Source organism: Triticum urartu, unplaced genomic scaffold (assembly GCF_056163025.1).
Source record: "Triticum urartu cultivar PI428250 unplaced genomic scaffold, HENAU_Tu73 scaffold2, whole genome shotgun sequence".
NCBI lineage: Eukaryota > Viridiplantae > Streptophyta > Magnoliopsida > Poales > Poaceae > Triticum > Triticum urartu.
The window spans coordinates 11,835,658-11,860,477 of NW_028260368.1; the positions used below are offsets into that span (position 1 = coordinate 11,835,658).

The following is a 24,820-nucleotide window of genomic DNA, read 5'->3' on the forward strand; positions in this document are numbered from 1 at the left end:
TCAAGGACAAAGAATTTCCTGCTGCTATCATATAATATTCATCTCTATTTGGTGATAGATAAACCACCTGTCTCTCTTTTTTTTCTTTTGCTTTCTCAGCAGATATTTCATAAAACGGACTCTCTATGGATCCCCACAAGTGATCAATTCTCGCATGAATTGTTAAGGATCCAGTAAGTCCAACATTGATTCCTTCAGACGTGTCAATTGGACAAATACGCCCATAGTGACTCGGATGAATATCTCGGCTCCGAAAACTTGCGGTTCTCCCCGTCAACCCTCCAGGACCTAAACAACTCACTTTTCGCCCATGAACAGTTTGTGTCAATGGATTCGTTTGATCAAAAACTTGAGATAACGGGTATGTGCCAAAAAAGGTCTCATAAGTAGTTATTAATAAAATTGAAGTTGAAGTTGGAGTTACCAAAGTTTGGGGAGTCGGTTTCGATTGACGTATGAATACTCTACGAATAGTTTTTTGAACTGCATGTTGTAAACGACCAAGAGCCAATCCGAATTGATCTTGTAACAGATCCGCAACCGAACGAATACGTTTATTTTTCAAGTGATTCATATCGTCATCGTCAAGTATACCCGTTCCAAATTTCATTCCAATCAAATGATCCGTAGCGGCCAATACATCTCGTGGTAACAAGAATGTATTGTTCTGAGGAATATCAAGATTAAGTCTCCGATTCATATTTCGTCGACCAATCCTTCCTAATTCACATTTTTGTTGAAAAAATTTCTTTTGTAATTCCTCGCATAAGGACTCCGAAAATACCAGGTCCCCACCTACACAAGCAAATTGTTGATAAAACTCCAAAATAGCTTTTTCTTTTGACTCAATCCTCTTCTTCTCTTTAGCATTCGGGAAAGACAAGAAAATTTCAGGGTAGGAAACATTATCCAGAATTTCTCTTAGATTCGAACCCATAGCTGATGATAGAACTAGAATAGATATCTTTTGTTTTCTACTCACGCGAGCCCATATCCTTTCTTTTTTATCAATTGCTAATTCCGATCTCCCCCCCCAATCTGATATTATAGTGCCAGTGTAGATAGAAATTCCCTTATGATCTAATTCCGAGCGGTAGTAAATACCAGGACTTAGCAATATTTGATTGATCACAATTCGGTATATTCCATTTATAATAAAGGTTCCTAAGGAATTCATTATAGGAATGTTTCCGATAGAAATGGTTTGCTTTTGCACATCGAAACCAAAAATTAATCTCGCAGATACATATAATTCGGAAGAATAGGTGAGTGATTCATACACAGCATCTCTTTCTTTTATCGAGGGTTCTAGCAGTTGATATCCTTTCGCAAATAATTGAAATGCAATTTCGTGATCTGGATCTTTAATTGTTGGAAACTTGTCAAGTTCTTCTGCCAAGGCTTGATTAATGAACCTACAAAATCCCTCGAATTGGATCTGACTAAATCCGGGTATTGTGGACATTCCCTCGTTTCCATTCCGGAGCATCTTAATCTTAAGTTTCCTGTTTATCAAAGAAAAATTCCATTATCAGCTCACTCTTCATCAATCCCTATGGATCGATCTAGCAATCATGGAATCTATATTCTGTTTACTGAATCACATGAAATTCTAGGGAACTCCACATACGTATTTCATATATGTATTTCATACATATGAATAGAGACCATTTGGACGAAAGTTCGAGTTTGCCAGGGGTACAAATGAAATGAAAATGAATTGATAAAACATTCCTACAAAAAAAATTCTGCCACTTATACTTTATGTTATGATATTCTAATCAGATTGGATGGCAAAGATTTCTCATTTTATCTCCTTTCTATGAATGTAATAAAGCCGTAATATAATATACTAGAAAGTTTGACTTTACTTCGATTTAGAATAGCGTGCTTACTTTAATTTCTCAAAATAATTTGAGGGTTCTTTTTTATTTCGGATCGGAGTAGTATAATTGCTAGAAAATTCAGTATTTCATTGTGGAATTCTAAAATAAAGTAAGTCCCTTTTTTAAGTACATGCCAATCTAGTTATCCACCTCTCCCCATATCCATGCTTTTCTTTTATCGTAATTTCACTTGGGTACGCCAAGATAGTCAGGTTATACTCTATATCAGAGCAAATTTCCTTTTTTTATTCAAGATATTTAATTTAATACTTTGAAAAATTAAAGCATGATTCCCCATAGAGATATGTACATAAAGGGGATCTTTGGATAATAATGCTGTTCGGACCTAAAGTTTACCTATACACGGATTAAGCATAAAGCCATAATATTTTATTATGCCATTGAAGGGGGGGGAGATAATACCGATTTAAGAGTAGTTCACTACTGCAATAAAAAAAAGAGAATTCTAGTTAACGGTTCCAATTTATTCTGAATTTTGCAGCCTGTGAATAGAAATCCACTTTTTCTTCTTTTTCATCTCAATAGAAAGAAATGGGAAGTTTTATTGTGTTAACAATGTATGTTTTAAGATAGAATCTATCGAGGAGAATAATAGAAACTGGATCAAAAAAAGCAGGAATAGATTTTTTGAAAAAGATTGGAAAAAAGTAAGTAGAATTATATTCAAAATAAAAGGGGCTTTTCGTAAGAAAACGTGGATGAATACTTGCTGTTTTCTAGATTTTTGATCGGATTTTTTGGCGGCATGGCCAAGCGGTAAGGCAGGGGACTGCAAATCCTTTATCCCCAGTTCAAATCTGGGTGCCGCCTGATCAATAAAATACTTAGGTTTTTTTTATAGTGCTGATCGAATTCGATAAATTTTTACTTCGCATAAGTTCGGGCAAGAGAGTAACTGGGCCTGCCGATACTGGGTTTAGAGAAACCATACCATAGTTCTATCCTCAAACTAGGGTTAGGGTTTGTTTTGACGGTAGTGGCCAAAATGGTTATCAATAGGGGTGAGGTAGTGTTTCCTTATTCTTTTATTATATGAATTTGAATTGGTTCTTAATTGAGATTCGATTTGATAATTTTAAAATACGAGGATAAGATGTCAGAAATCTTGGTATCCAAAGAAAGGTCCCTAAGGGGCATTCTTTTTTTTTTTCAATCTAAGATTCAAGAAGGGACTCCACGAAAGAATATCAAGACTTACTAATTATTATACATTTTTTTATCGTACATCTTATGTTACCTACATACACTAAAGTAAGGACTACTTAATTCTAACGAGAATCAGATTAAATAGGTCGATCAAAAATCAATTTAGGAGTTGTATTATGGATAAAATCTCTTCATTCTTTCATAGAATGATACAAAGCAAGGCTGCAGGGTTTAGGTCAAAAATAAACATTAGGTAAGGTAGGTATCCAATAAATATTTATCTATCGATAATTTTATGGTATATTCGGGCGTCCTTTGCTTAAAAAAAAAAAAAAGAGTAACAAAAGGAATAAAAAATCTTCCTATTCCCGCTTCTTCTATTCAGGACATCATTCCCGTACTCTTTCTTTTTTAAGGAAAAAAGGGCTATAGTATCTCGTATTTTTAATGCTCTCTAATTCTACCAGAATTCCTATAAGAATTTGTTAGGAGTAAATTCCTTGAACTGATTGATCCATGGCCTTAGGGCGGAATCCCTTTTTGACTCTGTACCCTTGATTCCACTATGATTATTGATCAATAGTAGAATAATCCCTTCATAGAAATAGGAGACATAATTTAGATGGATATAGTAAGTCTCGCTTGGGCTGCTTTAATGGTAGTCTTTACATTTTCTCTTTCACTAGTAGTATGGGGAAGGAGTGGACTCTAGGGATACTACTAATTGATTAAGTAATCAAATTGTTGTATCAATTCTTTTCTTTAATGGATCATTTTGCATTAATCATTTTGTCAAACGTTATTCTTTAATCTTTTTCTTTAGTTTTGTTTCACTCCTGTAAGAAACTCTTGTATTGTAAGTTGTAATGTAAGAAAGAGCCATTATACCAATTCAGAATTTCTACTAGAAATGACGAATGGTTAAAAAAAGTTCTATACATAAGAAAATTAGACTTTCTTCCACGGAACTATTCACGGCATATCACACATTTTCCATTTCCTTTTACTTTTTACTATAGTCTATTCTTCATATTATTTTTCTTTCCTTCCATGGATTCTTTGGTCAAGAATTGTCTTAGATTTTTTTATTTTGACCTGATTGAAATTAAGTGGATGCAATGAAAAAAGAAATTGAATTAGACTACTTAACTATTTCAATCTACTAATCTATTCTATGTAGATTCAAAGATAATATAATAGAAAGAATCTAAAGTGTCGTAGAAAAAACTATATGTAGTTCTTTCTACCACACTTTAAGATTCCAACCAGATCCTTTCATTTAAGACTTGGATTTTTTTTATTTAATCCCTTTTTAATTTCTTCAATGATTAATTGGAATTCCAATTAATTATTTTGGCTGACTGTTTTTACATAAATAATAAGTAAAAAAGAAGTAGGAACTAGAATGAACAGTGCAGTAGCAATAAATGCGAGAATATTGACTTCCATAACCTCTTTATTTTTTATTTTCACAATAACTCGGGATGTAATCCCATGGAGAGGAAAAAGGGGTATCTTGTAAATTCAAGGGTAGGGCTTGCATTCTGATAATACTGAATCAATTCAATATTATGAATATCGGATCTATCAAATCAATTCATGGATGAGAGTTATATTTCACGGATGAGAGTTATATAGTATAACATAGGAAGATCCTCTATCCACACTAAGACCAAAATGGGTTTTTTGATTGGATTAGGAATTCCCTCTTTTTTAATCCTTTTCTACTTTTTCTTTTCTATATCTCTAACCCACGAGCTTTCTTAATCTTATACTTTCTTAATCTTATACAATTTCCCTTCCTTTTTCTTATAGTTATACATACAATTATGTATGTATTATATGACCAACTTTCACTTTCTATGGGTCACATAGACATCCAAATAAGCAGTAGAAGTGAGATGGGGAAAAGAGGTCTGAAATAAAAAGGGAATACGATTTATGTATGGATTCCGGTAAAATACCGGTACTCTATTCCATAAGAGTGGAATAGGAAATTAAGATGAGGATGGTATCATCATAAAGAAAGATAGAGTAATATAATATCCTAAATTCTACTAATCCACATATCGTATGTGTGTCTTTCTTTATCGATTGGGAGTAGTGAAAAAAAAATTCCTATATGCCCTCCCTCCCTCTTTAATGAGAGATGCAAAATAAAAAAGTGAAGTAAGGGTGCCCTGTGGGTATTTGATCTTGCTCCCTGCCCCTTTTTTTCATGGAAAAAGGAAATATCAATTTCTCCATTCATTGAACCCTAGTTCGGGACTGACGGGGCTCGAACCCGCAGCTTCCGCCTTGACAGGGCGGTGCTCTGACCAATTGAACTACAATCCCCGCGGGGTGTATGGCATACCCATTCTTAAATAGAACCATAAGAAGATTCGATTCGTCTTTCGTACTCTAAGAAATAGACGAATCATATACTACATACCCACATATTATATTATACGTGGGTATAGTGAGAGTGACATAACTAGTATGTCGTGATTTTTTATCACTAAAAATGGATAATAATCCAGCCTTCAATAAGAAAAACTCTTTTGTTTGTAAGAAAGGAATGAGAGAGATATGGATTAGAAAAAAAAATTTCCCTTTTTTCTTTATCTTTTATTTCTATAGATCAGACATTTTATTTTATGGAAGAAAAACAAAAGGATTTAGTTCATACTCACGAAGCCCTAGATTTTTGGTTTGGGCCGAGCTGGATTTGAACCAGCGTAGACATTGTCAACGAATTTACAGTCCGTCCCCATTAACCACTCGGGCATCGACCCAGGAAGAATTTATTCTAGGGTTTTTGCTAATCTATGATTAACCTCCTTTCATAATACTCCCTACCCCCAGGGGAAGTCGAATCCCCGCTGCCTCCTTGAAAGAGAGATGTCCTGAACCACTAGACGATAGGGGCATCACTAGACGATAGGGCCATATACAACCGCTCGTGATTATACTATAATCATAGTATGAGCAGTTTTTTGGAATTGTCAATATACTCGAAAAGTATAAATAGATCCAAAGCAAAGAGTTTTTCCAACTTTTCTGTTATGTTTTCATCTAGGATTTTTTTTAGTTGATCGTTATAGATTAATTCTCCGTGCTTCATTTAGTGTTCATACCAAAAATGCATCCATCCCGCACTAAGTCATAAAATTCTCTAAAAATATAGAGAAAGTTTCAAAAACAAAGAAAAAAAGTGAATCAATTTAGTAGAAAAGTACTCTATCAGATTCGAACCAACGACTTACGTCTTAGCACGAGATTACTCTACCACTAATTTAAAAAGCCCTTTATCGGATTTGAACCGATGACTTATGCCTTACCATGGCATTACTCTACCACTGAGTTAAAAGGGCTTTTTATTTAATTCAAAAATTAGCCACTTGGATTTCCCATTATGGGTCTACTGCATAATGTACATATTATATATATAATATATAGAGATAGAGAGAGAGACATTATGTAGAGATTGTATATGTATATATCGATATCTTGAGAGCTCAAAATAAAATTAATAAAAAAAAACATACCCTACATAACATATCCAACTCTTCTTGGTTCAGGGTTTTCCGTTTCCGAAGACTAGTAAAATAGGCGGATTCTGGAACCCCAAGGATTCAACGGTATATGGATATGGAAAATATAAGATTTCCGATCCTAGCGGGAAAAGGCGGGGAACAGATACCCAATAGGATATAGGATCCTTGGGAGGAACTTTTGGTAATGGCCTTGATCCTCTATGCTATTTTTTATGTGTTCTTAGTTCTATTGAACTTTTTGCATTCTTTTAAACAAGAATCTAATAAACTAGAATTGAGTCAGTGGAAAAAAGGAGAGAGAGGAAAGTGTTAAATGGAGAGAGTCGACTAATCAGAGACTTTTAGGATCTTCTTTACATCAGGTAAATCTGTCGGCCCTGTCCGTTTTTTTCTTTAAGTTACGACTCTTTGCTGCTTACTTCTATCAAGCCATAGGGAAAGTCTATGATGAATTTGGAAAACTCATCTCACTCTTACTCTATGGCTCGGACTTAATGGGGGAAGAAAACATCTTCCATAATTTCTTTTTTGTTCAATTCTGGACAAAAAAGAAAAGGAAAAAAGGAATTTATAGGGACAGTGTTACCCCCTATATCCCCTAGTTTATATTGTAGGAATAATAAAACAATTTAGCAGTCTGACACACTTACGTCCTTGCAAAGTAATATAATTATTATTGTAGTCGTAACCGTAGAATAGGATCCTAATCAAAATAAATACATTTGGTTCAGGCGCTATTAGCATGGTAAGAAAAGATTTTTTTTACAGACCAGAGGGGCTATCTAAATCCTAAAGTAAAGGCGAGCGATCGAAGTAGAAGTACCAACGGCTCAGTGTCATGAACCTTCTCCATCTGATTCAATAAGGGGGAATTAGCCTTCTTGTCAAATGGCTATCCTTGACAAAGGGTACCATTTATACCATAATCTACAATGTAGCGGGTATAGTTTAGTGGTAAAAGTGTGATTCGTTCTATTAATAACTGAATTTGAAATGATATACTTAAGGCATCCTTAAGTTTTTTATTTTTATATTCCGATGAAAACTTTAGTTCTTATAAAGGATTAAATCCTTTTCCTCTCAATAGCATATTGAGGAAGAATATACATTCTGGCGATTTGTATCCAAAGACTAATTTAAATTGCATCCAAAATAAAAATAGGATTATGAGTACAGAGTCGCGAAGCATAATTTTGCATTGGATTAAGTATTCCAATTTTGAAAATATGAGTAAAGGATCTATGGATGAAGATACAAAAAAGTTGATTTCCAATCGTAACTAAATCTTCTTAAAATAAGGAATAAGGAAGCCAAATAGCTAAAAAACGATAGTTTTGGTTTACTAGAACCATCCGCATATTGTTTCAGCTCGGTGGAAACCCAATTCTTTTCCTCAGGATCTCTTGAATGAAATTAGGGAACGAAGTAAGTAGATTAGATGAATTTAGATAGAATTTCTATCTCCTACTCTATAAGGATCATCTAGAAAGCGGAGAGCTTTGGTTCCATTCAAATAGAAAAGCTGACATAGATGTTAAGTGGTGAGAATATCCATAAAGGAGCCGAATGAAATCAAAATTTCATGTTCGGTTTTGAATTAGAGACGTTAAAAATAATCAACCAACGTCGACTATAACCCCTAGCCTTCCAAGCTAACGATGCGGGTTCGATTCCCGCTACCCGCTCCATTCTGTATAAAAGGAGTATTCTATTTGTCTAGACATGTTAGAGGCTTGTATTCAAGCCTTTTTTGTCCACCAGTTTCTGGTACTCCAGAGCGGAGTAGAGCAGTTTGGTAGCTCACGAGGCTCATAACCTTGAGGTCACGGGTTCGATTCCCGTCTCCGCACTTAGCAGTCTGTATAAAAGGACTATTCTATTTCTCTAGATATGTATGGTAGAGGGGCGTATCCAACCCTTTTTTATTCATTAGTTCCCGGCCCTAGAGGGCAAAATTGAGCAGTTTGCGAAGTCACTTGCCTTCAAAAAAAGAAGGCGCAAGGCCTCTCCCTACCCTGCAGAAAATAAAAATGAAACGAAAGGGACAGTCTACCTCTCCCTTCCCTTTAAAAAAAGTTTGCCCGTTGTTTGTCTCAGTTAATACCCAATTTTTGGAGCTCTGTTGGCGAGTTCTATTTCTGCCTCTGGAGCGCCCTCTTTTTTTGAGTGGGATGCAAAGGAAGGGTAAGATAGTAAGGGATACGGCACTAGACTAACACCTAATTAATACTTAATTTAATATAAGTAGTTAAACAGTTAACTAGACTAAACTTTTTATCATAGTACTTTGATAAATTAAGCGGGCGAGCGGCGGGAATCGAACCCGTATCTTCTCCTTGGCAAGGAGATATTTTACCATTGAACTACGCTCGCTACGGTATATATTTTATAGCGTATATCCGCCTGGGTCGACCTTCTATGTCTGGGTCGACCGTTTCATTTCATTTTCTATTATATTAGAGTTTTCCTTTTTTTATTATCTGTCAATGAATATTCTAATGGGAATGGAATTTCATAATACTGAAAGAGAAGAGCTAGCAATTCGGAACGCAAATTGCGTTTTAATACGTCTCACTATTCTAATTTTTTAGAAGAAATGGCCTTTATTATTTCTTTTTTATGGGGTTAATAAATATTAACCAAATTTCATTTAAGAAATGAGAGAATTCAGAATAGCTACGAGAAAGACTAGTCCAATCCATAATGATGTACCGGAAAATACAACATTTTTATTATTTGACCAACCATCAGGAGAAGCAAATACAAGGGGTACACTAATTACTAAGACTGAGGAAGTCGCAATTAATGCAAAAACAGCTAATTGGAAAGCAATAGTCATATTTCTAATCCTCCAAGCTACCATCAAATAAAGTTGACTACATATTTGATCCCTCACTTAAACCAAAATTGTAAAAAAATACAAGAAGTAGGAGGGGTTTAATCATGAATCCATTGATTCTTCTCTTTAATTCAAATTTATTACTTAAACCGCTTTTTTATTTGGATATGGGGGTGAGAAGAGATTATTTACTCTTTATTTCACAAGCGGGTATAGCGGATCCTGTATCCGTGTATACAGTATACAGAGATATATCGAAAAGGAACTTGTATCTGATATCTTTCTAGAGGCTAATAAATCTTTTTATTTTTTATATGGCTATGTTCTATTTGTAGGAGTAAAATAAGGATTAGGCTGTGGAGAGATGGCTGAGTGGTTGATAGCTCCGGTCTTGAAAACCGGTATAGTTCTAGGAACTATCGAGGGTTCGAATCCCTCTCTCTCCTTTTGCTTATTGAATACGTTTGTTTCTTTCATTTTTATTTATTTTTTTTTTCTGTCCCTTATCTTTCTTTCATAAAAAGGAATGAATGGCTCGGCTAGATGGAATAACCGAGCCAGAACAGAAAAAAAGTAGAACAGGTATAAATAAGAAAATCTTAGTTAAGAGGGTTCATGTAAAGAACAGGTTCCAAATCACGATCGATTCCCTTTTCAAAACCTGCTGCAGCAGCTCGGGCTCTTCCTGCATGCCATAAATGGCCCACAAAAAAGAAGAATCCTAGAACAAAATGAGAAGTTGATAACCAACTTCTAGGAGAGACATAATTAACTGCATTGATCTCGGTAGCTACGCCACCCACGGAATTTAAAGAGCCTAAAGGAGCGTGGGTCATATATTCTGCTGAGCGTCGTTCTTGCCAAGGTTGTATGTCTTTTTTCAACCTACTCAAGTCCAAACCGTTGGGGCCCCTTAGAGGTTCTAACCATGGAGCACGAAGGTCCCAAAAACGCATAGTTTCCCCTCCAAAGATAACCTCCCCAGTTGGGGAACGCATTAGATATTTACCTAAACCTGTGGGTCCTTGAGCGGATCCCACATTAGCTCCAAGACGCTGGTCTCTAACTAGAAAAGTAAATGCTTGAGCTTGAGAAGCTTCTGGCCCGGTGGGTCCATAAAACTCACTCGGATAAGCTGTATTATTGAACCATACAAAACAACAAGCGATAAAACCAAAGACAGATAAAGCAGCTAAACTATAAGACAAGTAAGCTTCTCCAGACCATACAAATGCACGGCGAGCCCATGCGAAGGGTTTGGTTAAAATATGCCAAATTCCGCCAAATACACAAATAAAACCCAACCATACATGCCCACCAATTATATCTTCTAAATCATCTACACTAACAATCCACCCTTCTCCACCAAAAGGAGATTTTAGTAAATAACCAAATATAACACTGGGACTAAGGGTCAAATTGGTAATTTTTCTTACATCTCCCCCCCCAGGGGCCCAGGTATCATATACACCGCCAAAATAAAGAGCCTTGAGTACTAGAAGAAAAGCACCTAGACCTAACAAAATTAAGTGAATACCCAAAATTGTAGTCATTTTATTTCTATCTTTCCAGACATAACCAAAGAATGGAAAAGATTCCTCAAGAGTCTCGGGTCCCAGAAGCGCGTGATAAATGCCACCGAAGCCTAAGACTGCGGAGGAAATTAGGTGAAGTACGCCAGATACAAAGTACGGAAAAGTATCTAGAACTTCCCCCCCTGGCCCTACTCCCCAACCTAGAGTAGCTAAGTGTGGAAGTAAAATCAACCCTTGTTCATACATGGGCTTTTCTGGTACGAAATGGGCCACTTCAAATAGGTTCATTGCTCCGGCCCAGAATACGATTAATCCGGCATGAGCTACATGAGCTCCAAGCAGTTTACCGGACAAATTGATAAGTCTGGCATTCCCAGCCCACCAAGCAAAGCCGGTGGTTTCTTGGTCACGACCAGCTAAAACGAAAGTTCCATTAAAGAGCGTTTCCACGTGGTAGAACCTCCTCAGGGAATATAAGATTTTCATGAGGCTGATCCTGAGCTGCCATCCACGCACGAATACCCTCGTTTAAAAGAATATTTTTGGTGTAGAAAGTCTCAAATTCAGGATCTTCCGCTGCACGGATTTCCTGGGAAACAAAGTCATAGGCACGTAAGTTCAGAGCCAAGCCAACTACGCCAATAGCACTCATCCATAAACCGGTGACGGGTACAAATAGCATAAAGAAATGTAACCAACGTTTATTGGAAAAAGCAACACCAAAGATTTGGGACCAAAAGCGGTTAGCAGTGACCATTGAATAAGTTTCTTCAGCTTGAGTTGGGTTAAAAGCACGGAAGGTATTTGCACCATCACCGTCCTCAAATAGAGTGTTTTCTACGGTCGCTCCATGAATAGCGCATAGCAGAGCCGCACCTAATACTCCGGCAACTCCCATCATATGAAATGGGTTCAACGTCCAATTATGAAATCCTTGGAAGAAAAGGATGAATCGAAATATCGCTGCTACGCCAAAACTCGGCGCAAAGAACCAACCAGATTGCCCCAGTGGATAAATAAGGAATACAGAAACAAAAACAGCAATTGGACCAGAGAATGAGATTGCATTATAAGGCCGCAATTGAACAGACCGAGCAAGTTCAAATTGGCGTAACATGAAACCTATTAGTGCAAAAGCCCCGTGGAGAGCTACAAAAGTCCATAGACCGCCTAATTGACACCAACGAGTAAAATCTCCTTGTGCTTCGGGCCCCCATAGTAGCAACAAAGAGTGTGCTAAACTATTGGCAGGGGTAGAAACTGCTGCGGTTAAGAAATTACAACCTTCCAAATAGGAACTAGCCAATCCATGGGTATACCAAGAAGTTACAAAAGTTGTCCCTGTAAACCAACCCCCTAAAGCGAAATAAGCACAAGGAAAGAGCAATAGGCCAGACCATCCTACAAAAACGAAACGGTCCCTTCGTAACCAGTCATCCATAGTATCAAATAGATCATTTTCTTCTTTAGGAATTCTACCAAGGGCTATAGTCATAGTGATCCTCCTATTCAATTACTTCAACCATTTCCGAGCACCTCATATCACTTTCCAAGGCATATGATAGTTTTATTATCTGTGGACGATTTCTTTCTCGTTCAATGCCCTTTTTCAATGGTCTCGAAGAGAGAAATTTCCCATTTTTATCTATGGAGTCACAGTCACAACCGAGGTCGTGGTAAATCCATGAATTTGATTCGATTTGTTTTTCTTATACTATTTATTTGTTTTTCTTATACTATAGAAATAGAAATAAATTGTTTTTCTTATACTATAGAAAGAAATAAACCTTTGAATTCAGCCATTATTCCAAGACTCCTATTTCAAAGTCTATCTTTTAAGGGAAAAATGCAAATAAAAGTAACCCTTCTTTTCCCATTCCCTCTCTATTGCATGGGTGGAAGAACTAAAATAATAGAGGATTCTGAAAAAAAAAAATGGACCTTCGAAATCCAATTTTATGTGTAGCGCAAAGGAGTTGCGATTTCTTCTTATTCCTATAGAACATCTAGTAACAAGAATATGAAATCGTAAATAGCGAAAAATTCTTGTCTTGCGCGGTCTAAGTCTAAGGAAATAAAAAAAATTCGCTTATACAATTTCATCTACATCGAATTTATATATCAGAATAGCGGATAGAGGCATCATTAAAGGAGTCAGGTCTACTTACTTTATGCTTCTTTCCAATTTTATGGTGGATTTGATAAGAACCCTTTTTGCTTTCTTGATAAATAATCGACAAAAAAAGCGTTTTTTTTATATAACCTGCTTGTTTTATTATAATTATAACAAGTCCTATATGGAAATGCCCGCTAAAGAGAAAATCTATTTGATTGTCTCTCGGCCAATATCGATTTTTAGAAAGAAAAAACAAGAATTTTCTTCTTTTTTTATTAACATTAAGAAAAAAGAATATAATTAAAATGGAATTGGCAATATAATTTTTATAGACTTTTGAAAGAAAAAAAAGGGGTTTTTTGCAACCGTTATTTCTTATTTCTTGCCTATATCATATCACGGAAACCTTTCGCTTTGGAACGTGGAGAGATGGCTGAGTGGACTAAAGCGGCGGATTGCTAATCCGTTGTACAATTTTTTTGTACCGAGGGTTCGAATCCCTCTCTTTCCGCTCCCTTGGATCATTTGGGACTTTCGAATTGGAAAGAATTCTGACCCCCGGATTTTCTCATAGATAAATGTACGAAACAAATCCAATAAGAAAAAAAAAAACTGAATTTTTACTCCTCGCGTCCAGGATTCCGTCCTGGGTCATTAGATAAGAATCCAAAGATAAAGAGTGAAACAAAGAATATCACTACTGTATAAACAAAAAGTTTGAGAGTAAGCATTACATAATCTCCAAGATTTTTTTTTAAGGAATAGATTACCAGTTTTTCCTTACCACACGGATCCACTAGGATGGTTTTTTTTTATACCTAAAAATGCAAAAAAGAATTCTTGAAAAAAATTGCAAGAATTCTTTTATAATAAGCACTCTTATCAATAGCAAAAATAGGGTTAGGTGGTTAGGTATTGTGTAGGTACCTTTAGGTACCTGCTCAACCTAGGTGCAGGGGAGTAGAAAGGCTGATCCAAATTTATTGCTGTAGCTACCCATTCAATGTAGAAGAATTTAAATTTTAGAATCGAAGGTTCATAATATAAAAATATAAAACTTCTCGGCTTTTACCCATTTTAAAATTTTTTTGGAATGAACACATCATTCAATTTGGCATACAGAGTACTAAAGATTTCATCGAAAACTTACAGCAGCTTGCCAAACAAAGGCTAATAGAAAAAAGAATAGAGGTATAACAGGCATAATATCCACGATTGGATTGAAAATAGCATAAGCTTCGGGTAATTTGGCAAAGAAAAAACTAGTAGGATAAAGAACAGAATTAAAACAGATACAGGTTAAACTAAGTATATTAGGCATAACAAGCATTTCATTCTTGTAGAGTAAATAATTGGATTTTTCTTGAGTTATTTTTTTAAGGGAAAGAAGGAAAAGGCAGATTCAAAATCTTTTTTCTTCGGACTTTCCCAAACACAAAATACCTCCTTGTATTCGCACTCTCAAATGAGAGTGGAATAAATTCGACTTTCATATAATATCTTAATAGAATTCCATGTAATGATCAATGCATTTTTTTGATTCTATATTATCCGCATGTGTAGAATACTAGCAAGAGAATATCCCTCCTTTTTTATGTAATTGAAATGGTATTGACGAATAACAAATAAACATACTAGTGTTTATTAGTGTCGCATAAAACCCGAAATGGGGCGTGGCCAAGTGGTAAGGCAGCGGGTTTTGGTCCCGTTACTCGGAGGTTCGAATCCTTCCGTCCCAGATTGTTTCTGATGAAACAAACGGTGAAATCATATAGTATTCCGTACGAGACAAAAGTTTATTAAAGAGAATAATGATATCTTATTCTTTCTCAGAAAACATAATAAAGTCTTAAGTCCAGTCAAATTGACTATCTTTATTTTCATGAAAAAATGGGATCTATCAAGCACATTCAGGATATGCCTCTACTATAAAATCACTTAGTCATATTTTTTTCTTCCTTTTGGTATTCGAGTTGAAGAAGTACGAGAATTCTATAACTACCAAAAACTTTCAATCTTTTCATTGGAATAGTTTATTTAGTTATTATAGTTAATTGTTTTTGGTACTGAAAAAATATATTACTACTAGAATTCTAATTCTAGTAATTAAATTAATTAAACCTTTTTTGGAGGTTGATAGTTTATTTATTGAGGAAGAGTCAATCCTTCTTTTCTCACTTCAAGATTGATCATCTCGAGCCATCCGTTGAGGGTGGAAATTTAAGAATAAATAAGTTTTAAGCAAACTTGTTTAGTCGTCTTTTTCAAACTATGTTTCATTCATATGATAGAATTTTAATATGGGTTTAAATAAATTGGATCTTGGCGGAGGCTTCCCGGATAAATACTTACTTTCTTTTATCCATATTGCTCCATAGATAGCAAGTTTTAATTAGTATAAAAAAACTAAACCAATGACTATTCTTGATTCCATCCATATTGGATCAATTCTCTATACCACTTTGCAATGAAAAGAGGAATGTTTGTTATGGTAAAACTTCGTTTAAAACGATGTGGTAGAAAGCAACGTGCGACTTGAAGGACATGATCGATTGTGGATTTTGCTATCCATCATTTTCCATAGTAATGAAAATGCTCTTGGCTCGACATAGCCTGTTCTATTCGTTCCGAACCAAATTTGCGCTGGGTTTAAGTAACATAGTACACGATGGAGCTCGAGAGGACAGAATTTTTTTTATCAAGGGAAAGAATCTAGGGTTAGTGAAAACTAATAAATTAGGCCAACTTTGTCAGTCTATCCTTAATATAGAAATAAATCGAAAGGTTAAAATAAGAAGAAAGTCCAATAAAAGTATATCAGAATCAATCCCTCTTATTAGATTTCTATAGAAGAGATAAATGCTTTATCGAAGGAAATAAGAAAAAAGGGTATGTTGCTACTCTTTTGAAAGAAAAAAATAGGAATTCCCGAAGTAATGTCTAAACCCAAGGATTTCACAAATCAAAGATAAAGGATTCCAGAACAAGTAAACACAATTTTCAATTGTCTCAACAACAGAGTTGGATTAGAATAAGGAATAAAAGTCAATTCGTTCGAAATGAGACAAAGAAAAGAGTTTAAAGACGACTCAAAAATTTTGGAAGGATTTTGCCTTCGAAGTTTGTCAGGCAAAATTAGCCCACTTGAGTCATGAGTATAAATGAAATTTGTTTTTTCTGTAAGGAAATTAATGCACGTCATAGTCTAATTTCTATTATTATCGACAGAAATTCGAATCATTTTCTCGAGCCGTATGAGGAGAAAACCTCATATACGTTTCTAGGGGGGGGCGTTGTTTATCTACATCTATCCCAATAAGCTGTCTATCGAATCGTTGCAATTGATGTTCGATCTCGAAGAGAAGGAAGAGATCTTCAAAAAGTAGGTTTTTATGATCCGATAAAGAATCAAACTTGTTTAAATGTTCCAGCTATTCTCTATTTCCTTGAAAAGGGTGCTCAACCAACAAGAACTGTTTATGATATTTTAAGGAAGGCAGAATTCTTTAAAGAAAAAGAAAGAACTTTGAGTTAATTGAAGAACTAAATGAATCAAAAAATAGGATAGGAGAAGATTATTAGTATTCCTAGTTGTCTAATTATTTAGACACAATTTACCTCTTTTTTAATCCTATTTGGATTTATATTATATCGTGCCAATCCAACATAAGCCCCTATTTTATTTACTTTTTCTATCTAATTTGTTTTCTTACCATTGTATTTCCATTGACAAAGGTCTATTGAACAAATAGAATTTGTAGATAGATGGGTCTCTTTATCCTCACTCCATATTCAATTTTTCCGCCTACACTTCGCTCAAATGATAAGGGTGTTCCTCTTGCATGTATTCTCATACAATATAATATATATTTTTTATAATATATATTTTTTGTTAATAAAAATCGCTAAAAATAAGGAGAATTTGGCCATCGTGATTAGGGTCGCTCTTTTTTTAACTTTACTTTAGTGGAATTTCACCGGACCTGTTCGTTTTGGCATTTGAGTGTTTTTCATGGTCGATAAAAAAAATCTTTTGATGTCTTGCTAGTTCAATGTTTTGACAGAAGCGCGCGGTGTAATTCCATTGATTTTTGGATTTCGATCGTATCTAAGATCCTTTTTTTATCTGGGTTGCTAACTCAATGGTAGAGTACTCGGCTTTTAAGTGCGACTATGATCTTTTACACATTTGGATGAAACAACAAATTCGTCCAGACTCTTGGTAGAGTCTAGAAGACCACGACTGATCCTCAAAGGTAATGAATGGAAAAAATAGCATGTCGTAATAAAATCAATCTTTTTTGAATGGAATCCAAAATTACGATTTTCTGGGTCTAATGAATAAATGGATAGAGCCTGGCTCCAATTCTGGTAAAATAAAAAGCAACGAGCTGAACTTCCTAATTGGAATGATTCCCCGCTCTAATTAGACGTTAAAAATAGATTAGTGCCGGATGCGGGGAAAGGTTGGGTTTTCCTATGAGTGGACCCTTTATTTTTTCTTTTTTTTTTAGAAATCCTAATTATTCTTGATTATGGATTGAATAAGGGATGTTATGGATTGAATGTGTAAAAGAAGCAGTATATTGATAAAGAGGCTGTATTCCAAAGTCAAAAGAGCGATTGGCCTGCAAAAATAAAAAACTTGTTCTGTTCTTTTTTTTTAATTAGAACAAACATAAACTAATTGGGTAGAAAAGGAGCAGAAAAAGATCTGTGGATTAGACTCCCTTTCTTTCCAGGGTTTGTATTAAAAATGCAACACCCTGTTCTGACCATATTGCACTATGTATCATCATTCGATAAACCGAGAAATGCTTCTTCTCTCTGATTCAAGTAGAAATACAAATGGAAAAATTCGAAGGGTATTCAGAAAAACATAAATCTCGTCAACAATACTTTGTCTACCCACTTCTCTTTCAGGAATATATTTATGCATTTGCCCACCATTATGGATTAAATGGTTCTGAACCTGTGGAAATAGTTGTTAGTTGTAATAACAAGAAATTTAGTTCACTACTTGTGAAACGTTTAATTATTCGAATGTATCAGCAGAATTTTTTGGATAACTCGGTTAATCATCCTAACCAAGATCGATTATTGGATTACAAAAATTATTTTTATTCTGAGTTTTATTCTCAGATTCTATCTGAAGGGTTTGCGATCGTTGTGGAAATCCCATTCTCGCTACGGGAATTTTTTTGTCTGAAAGAAAAAGAAATACCAAAGTTTCAGAATTTACGCTCTATTCATTCAATATTTCCCTTTTTAGAAGACAAATTTTTGCATTTGGATTATCTATCACATATAGAAATACCCTATCCTATCCATTTGGAAATCCTGGTTCAACTCCTTCAATACCGTATCCAAGATGTTCCATCTTTGCATTTATTGCGATTCTTTCTCAACTATTATTCGAATTGGAATAGTTTTATTACTTCAATGAAATCCATTTTTTTTTTTCAAAAAGAAAATAAAAGACTATTTCAATTCCTATATAACTCTTATGTATCAGAATATGAATTTTTTTTGTTGTTTCTTCGTAAACAATCTTCTTGCTTACCATTAGCATCTTCTGGAACTTTTCTGGAACGAATCCACTTTTCTAGGAAGATGGAACATTTTGGGATAATGTACCCTGGTTTTTCTCGGAAAACCCTATGGTTCTTTATGGATCCTCTTATGCATTATGTTCGATATCAAGGAAAGGCAATTCTTGCATCAAAAGGCACTTTTTTTTTGAAGAAGAAATGGAAATGCTACCTTATCAATTTCTGGCAATATTATTTCTGTTTTTGGACTCAGCCGCGAAGAATCCATATAAACCAATTAGCAAACTCTTGCTTCGATTTTATGGGGTACCTTTCAAGTGTACAAAAAAGTTCTTTGTTAGTAAGGAATCAAATGCTGGAGAATTCATTTCTAATAGATACTCGAATGAAAAAATTCGATACCATAGTCCCCGCTACTCTCCTCATAGGATACTTATCAAAAGCTCAATTTTGTACTGGATCGGGGCATCCTATTAGTAAACCCATTTGGACAGATTTATCAGATTGGGATATTCTTGATCGATTTGGTCGGATATGTAGAAATCTTTTTCATTATCATAGTGGATCTTCGAAAAAACGGACTTTGTATCGACTAAAGTATATACTTCGACTTTCATGTGCTAGAACTTTAGCTCGTAAACATAAAAGCACGGTACGAACTTTTATGCAACGATTGGGTTCGGCATTTTTAGAAGAATTTTTTATGGAAGAAGAGCAAGTTTTTTCTTTGATGTTCACCAAAACAACTCTTTTTTCTTTCTGTGGATCACACACTGAGCGTATTTGGTATTTGGATATTATACGTATCAATGACCTGGTCAACCCTCTTAATTAATCATTAGACGAAATTAAGAAACAGGAAAGGGTTGATAAATGATCAAGAAAAAACTTTTCTATTTTTCATTCTGAAATGTTCTTTTTATTATAATAAAGAGTAGGTGAATCAACTTACTAATTAAAAAAATTAGTAGAACTTCCTCTTTGGAATAGAAATTGGCTATTTCTACATAGGGAAAGTCGTGTGCAATGAAAAATGCAAGCACGATTTGGGGAGGGATTTTTCTCTATTGTAACAAGGAAGAATTATCTACTCCATCCGACTAGTTCCGGGTTCGAGTCCCGGGCAACCCATATAGAAAAGACCCATCAAAGTTTTTCACTTTGACTCACTTCATTTACAAATACAAAATTATTGGTTTGGTTAATTTAGTTATATGGATAGCTAATCTTTGGGCTGACTTGGTTGACATTGGTATATAGTCTATGTTATACTGTTAAATAACAAGCCTTCTATTATCTATATTCTAGTTAATACGTGTGCTTGGGAGTCCTTGCAATTTGAATAAACCAAGATCTTACCATGACTGCAATTTTAGAGAGACGCGAAAGTACAAGCCTGTGGGTCGCTTCTGCAACTGGATAACTAGCACTGAAAATCGTCTTTACATCGGATGGTTCGGTGTTTTGATGATCCCTACCTTATTGACCGCAACTTCTGTATTTATTATCGCCTTCATCGCTGCCCCTCCAGTAGATATTGATGGTATTCGTGAGCCTGTTTCTGGTTCTTTACTTTATGGAAACAATATTATCTCTGGTGCTATTATCCCTACTTCTGCGGCGATCGGATTGCACTTTTACCCAATTTGGGAAGCTGCATCTGTTGATGAGTGGTTATACAATGGTGGTCCTTATGAGCTAATTGTTCTACACTTCTTACTTGGTGTAGCTTGTTATATGGGTCGTGAGAGTGGGAACTTAGTTTCCGTCTGGGTATGCGTCCTTGGATTGCTGTTGCATATTCAGCTCCTGTTGCAGCTGCTACTGCTGTTTTCTTGATTTACCCTATTGGTCAAGGAAGCTTTTCTGATGGTATGCCTTTAGGAATCTCTGGTACTTTCAACTTTATGATTGTATTCCAGGCAGAGCACAACATCCTTATGCATCCATTCCACATGTTAGGTGTAGCTGGTGTATTCGGCGGTTCCCTATTCAGTGCTATGCATGGTTCCTTGGTAACCTCTAGTTTGATCAGGGAAACTACTGAAAATGAATCCGCTAATGAGGGTTACAAATTTGGTCAAGAGGAAGAAACTTATAATATTGTGGCTGCTCATGGTTATTTTGGCCGATTAATCTTCCAATATGCTAGTTTCAACAACTCTCGTTCTTTACACTTCTTCTTGGCTGCTTGGCCTGTAGTAGGAATCTGGTTCACTGCTTTAGGTATTAGTACTATGGCTTTCAACCTAAATGGTTTCAATTTCAACCAATCTGTAGTTGATAGTCAAGGTCGCGTTATTAATACTTGGGCTGATATCATCAACCGTGCTAACCTTGGTATGGAAGTAATGCACGAACGTAATGCTCACAACTTCCCTCTAGACTTAGCTGCTGTTGAAGTTCCATCTATTAATGGATAAGGTTTTTCTGCTAACATATAAGAATTTTTGAAGACAGAAATACCCAATATCTTGTTCTAGCAAGATATTGGGTATTTCTGTCTTTATTTTGAATCTTTTTTTCTTCTTAATCTTTCTATTCAGAATTCAGTTAACGACGAGATTTAGTATCCTTTCTTGCATTTTCATAACTCGTGAAATGCCGAGTAGGCACGAATTCCCCCAATTTGCGACCTACCATAGGATTTGTTATGTAAATAGGTATATGTTCCTTTCCATTATGAATCGCGATTGTATGGCCAACCATTGTGGGTAGAATGCTAGATGCCCGGGACCACGTTACTATTGTTTCTTTCTCCTCCTTCATATTGACCTTTTCTATCTTTGCCAATAAATGATGAGCTACAAAAGGATTCGTTTTTTTTCGTGTCACAGCTGATTACTCCTTTTTTCCTTTTTAAAGAGTGGCATTCTATGTCCAATATCTCGATCGAAGTACGGAGGTCAGAATAAATAGAATAATGATCAATGGAAAAAAGAAAAAAATCCTTTAGCTGGATAAGGGGCGGATGTAGCCAAGTGGATCAAGGCAGTGGATTGTGAATCCACCATGCGCGGGTTCAATTCCCGTCGTTCGCCCATCGCATTATTGCAAATTCCAAAAATGCAATTTTCCATATTCCTAGTTACGTATTTACTTACGGCGACGAAGAATAAAACTATCGCTATATTTTTTCCTTTTCCTAGTTCTTCTTCCAAGCGCAGGATAACCCCAAGGGGTTGTGGGTTTTTTTCTACCAATGGGAGCTTTCCCTTCACCGCCCCCATGGGGGTGGTCCACAGGGTTCATAACTACCCCTCTTACTACGGGGCGTTTACCTAGCCAACACTTAGATCCGGCTCTACCCAAACTTTTTTGGTTCACCCCAACATTACCCACTTGTCCGACTGTTGCTAAGCAGTTTTGGGATACTAAACGGACCTCCCCAGATGGTAATCTTAAAGTGGCCGATTTACCCTCTTTTGCAATGAGTTTCGCTACAGCACCTGCTGCTCTAGCTAATTGCCCACCCCTTCCACGTGTGATTTCTATGTTATGCATGGCCGTGCCTAAGGGCATATCGGTTGAAGTAGATTCTTCTTTTCTCTCAAAAAACCCCTTCCCAAACTGTACAAGCTTCTTCCAAAGCATACGGCTTTCTAGATGTATATGACGATCTCTAGACAGATGGATCTTATATGAATCATATGATGAAGTACCACATGAGTGGATATATAGGAAAGGAATCCAAATCTGCCGAATCGCTCATGTTATGATCTTCTACATCCTAGGTCTCTGCGTTCCGTCATCTGGCTTATGTTCTTCATGTAGCATTCAGATCGAATGACTCTATGAAATTACGTCGATACTTCCACATATTATGGGTAACGTAGGAGACATCCCTATTTTCCCCCGGGGGTCTTAATTACCACTGCTTAGCTTTCAATTTGCCTCTGACCATCAAATTAAATGTGAATAACCCGTCCTCCTCTCTTTGAAACAAGGGGCGCTTCCGGTTCTGTGCGTGCTTCAAACAATTTTGTCTTCTCCATATTACCATATCTCTAGAGCCAATAATTTTCTATGAGGAACTACTGAACTCAATCACTTGCTGCCGTTACTCAACAGTTTTCTGTTGAGGTCTATCCCGTAGAGGTAGTCAAATTGGATCAGTGATCGATTTCTAGGTTTCGTCGTAAACCTAATTGGTTACTTCCAATTACGTAAATCAATAGTTCAAACCGCACTCAAAGGTAGGGCATTTCCCATTGATATAGGAACTTTTGTACCAGAAACAATAGTATCTCCAATTATAGCCCCTCTGGGATGTAAAATATATCTCTTCTCACCATCCCCATAGTGTATGAGACAAATGTATGCATTTCGATTAGGGTCGTATTCTATGGTTACGATTCTACCAGATATGTCTTTTTGATTCCGTCGAAAATCTATTTTACGGTATAGGCGCTTATGACCTCCCCCTCTATGCCTTGCGGTAATGATTCCTCTGGAATTACGACCTTTACCACAACGGTGCCGTCCATGGATCAAATTATTTCGTGGATTGGATTTCACTTGCCTGTCTACGGTTCCCTTGCGTGTGCTCGGGATAGGTGTTTTGTATAAATGTTTCGCCGTATTATTAAGTATTCTCCTTTAGTTTTTTTCTCTATCTAGAAGTGGAATAGAATAACCCGGTTGAAGGGTAATGATCATACGTCTGTAATGCATTGTATGGCCCAGAATAGGTCCTATTCTTCTACCTTTTCCAGGTAGTCGATGGCTATTCACAGCTACCACCTTAACACCAAAGAAGAGTTCGACCCAATGCTTTATTTCTGTCTTAGTGAATCCCGATTCGACATTAAAAGTATATTGATTCTTTCCCAATAAACGAAGACTTTTTTCTGTAAATACTGCGTATTTGATTCCATCCATAAATCGACTTTCCCTCCTATGCTCTGAGTTCCAGTATCGATAAGAATTCGAGTTCTTATTGTTCTTATGTTATGGTATGAATATACCATACCAATTCGTTATGTATGGATGATGGATGAGATTCCATGGATAGAGAGCCAGTTCCAATAGACTTATGGAATGTTCCCGTTCGTGTGCATCCAGCAGGAATTGAACCCGCAAATTTACCAATTATGAGTTGGGCGCTTTAACCATTCAGCCATGGATGCTTAACAGGGATCATCGTACATCGTAAATAACCAATTTTCATATAGAAAGACATATCATAGAAAAATGAAATCGAAAATATTCCGAGATGGCAAATATTCGGAGATGACTATGAAAACACCTCTCTGGATCCTCGAATTGAAAGAGAGATTGAGAGGGATCAAGAATCCTAATTCTCGCTATTTGGAATGGATCCAATTCTATTGAGTCTGACTCATAGTGATCATTTCTCTTTAGCAAAGAATGACCTTGGTTATCAAAGGATTGAACAACCGGGATCCATTTACTTATGATACCTAGTTGGCATTGATAACAAGGATCTAATGAATTATGAGTTTAATAGATCCTCTTTAGCAGAAAGACGTATATTCCTTGCTCATTATCAGACAATCACTTATTCCCAAACCTCGTGTGGGACTAATCGTTTTCATTTACCATCTCATGGAAAACCCTTTTCGTTCCGCTTAGCCCTATCGGGTATTTTAGTGATAGGTTCTGTAGGAACTGGACGATCCTATTTGGTCAAATACCTAACGAAAAATTACGATTTTCCTTTCATTAAGGTACGAGGGCTTCTTATTCCACAAGAACGAAAGCACCTTTTCATTCTTTCATATACTAGGGGTTTTTACTTGGAAAAGACAATGTTCCATACTAAAGGATTCGGGTCCATAACCACGAGTTCCAGTGCACTAGATCTTGTAGCACTTAGCAACGAAGCCCTATCCATTAGTATTCCACATAAGAAATCCATTCTAGAAAAAAATACAATTAGATTAGCTCTTCATAGACAAACTTGGGGTTTGCGAGCCAAGGTAAGATCGGCTCGGGATCATGGGACCCTTTTCTATCAGATAGGAGGGGCTCTTGTACAAAATAGACTTACTAAGTAATAACCCCATAGAATCTATCTATATAAAGATAAAGAGGCAATCGTGTCAGGAAGCGGGTTTTTCTTTGGCCAAAAGGTACTTCGAACTTGGAACGAGCATGAAGAGATTAACGAGACTTCTTTCTCTTTTGAGTTTTTCTGGCGGACCTGCCGCGCAAGATCTTTGG

The 24,820-nt window shown here is 36.1% G+C and overlaps 7 non-coding genes across 7 annotated transcripts; 3 read left to right on the forward strand and 4 right to left on the reverse strand.

The window, feature by feature from the left end:
• Positions 1-2,646: 2,646 nt before the first annotated feature.
• TRNAC-GCA (transfer RNA cysteine (anticodon GCA)) lies at positions 2,647-2,717 on the forward strand. Its single transcript has one exon. It is a non-coding gene; the product is annotated as a tRNA-Cys (tRNA).
• A 2,599-nt stretch (positions 2,718-5,316) lies between these two features.
• On the reverse strand, positions 5,317-5,390 carry TRNAD-GUC (transfer RNA aspartic acid (anticodon GUC)). The gene has a single exon. It is a non-coding gene; the product is annotated as a tRNA-Asp (tRNA).
• Positions 5,391-5,748: 358 nt separating this feature from the next.
• On the reverse strand, positions 5,749-5,830 carry TRNAY-GUA (transfer RNA tyrosine (anticodon GUA)). Its single transcript has one exon. It is a non-coding gene; the product is annotated as a tRNA-Tyr (tRNA).
• A 507-nt stretch (positions 5,831-6,337) lies between these two features.
• On the reverse strand, positions 6,338-6,409 carry TRNAT-GGU (transfer RNA threonine (anticodon GGU)). The gene has a single exon. It is a non-coding gene; the product is annotated as a tRNA-Thr (tRNA).
• Positions 6,410-8,894: 2,485 nt separating this feature from the next.
• On the reverse strand, positions 8,895-8,965 carry TRNAG-GCC (transfer RNA glycine (anticodon GCC)). The gene has a single exon. It is a non-coding gene; the product is annotated as a tRNA-Gly (tRNA).
• Positions 8,966-9,789: 824 nt separating this feature from the next.
• Positions 9,790-9,877, forward strand: TRNAS-UGA (transfer RNA serine (anticodon UGA)). Its single transcript has one exon. It is a non-coding gene; the product is annotated as a tRNA-Ser (tRNA).
• A 3,628-nt stretch (positions 9,878-13,505) lies between these two features.
• Positions 13,506-13,593, forward strand: TRNAS-GCU (transfer RNA serine (anticodon GCU)). Its single transcript has one exon. It is a non-coding gene; the product is annotated as a tRNA-Ser (tRNA).
• The last annotated feature ends 11,227 nt before the right edge of the window (positions 13,594-24,820 follow it).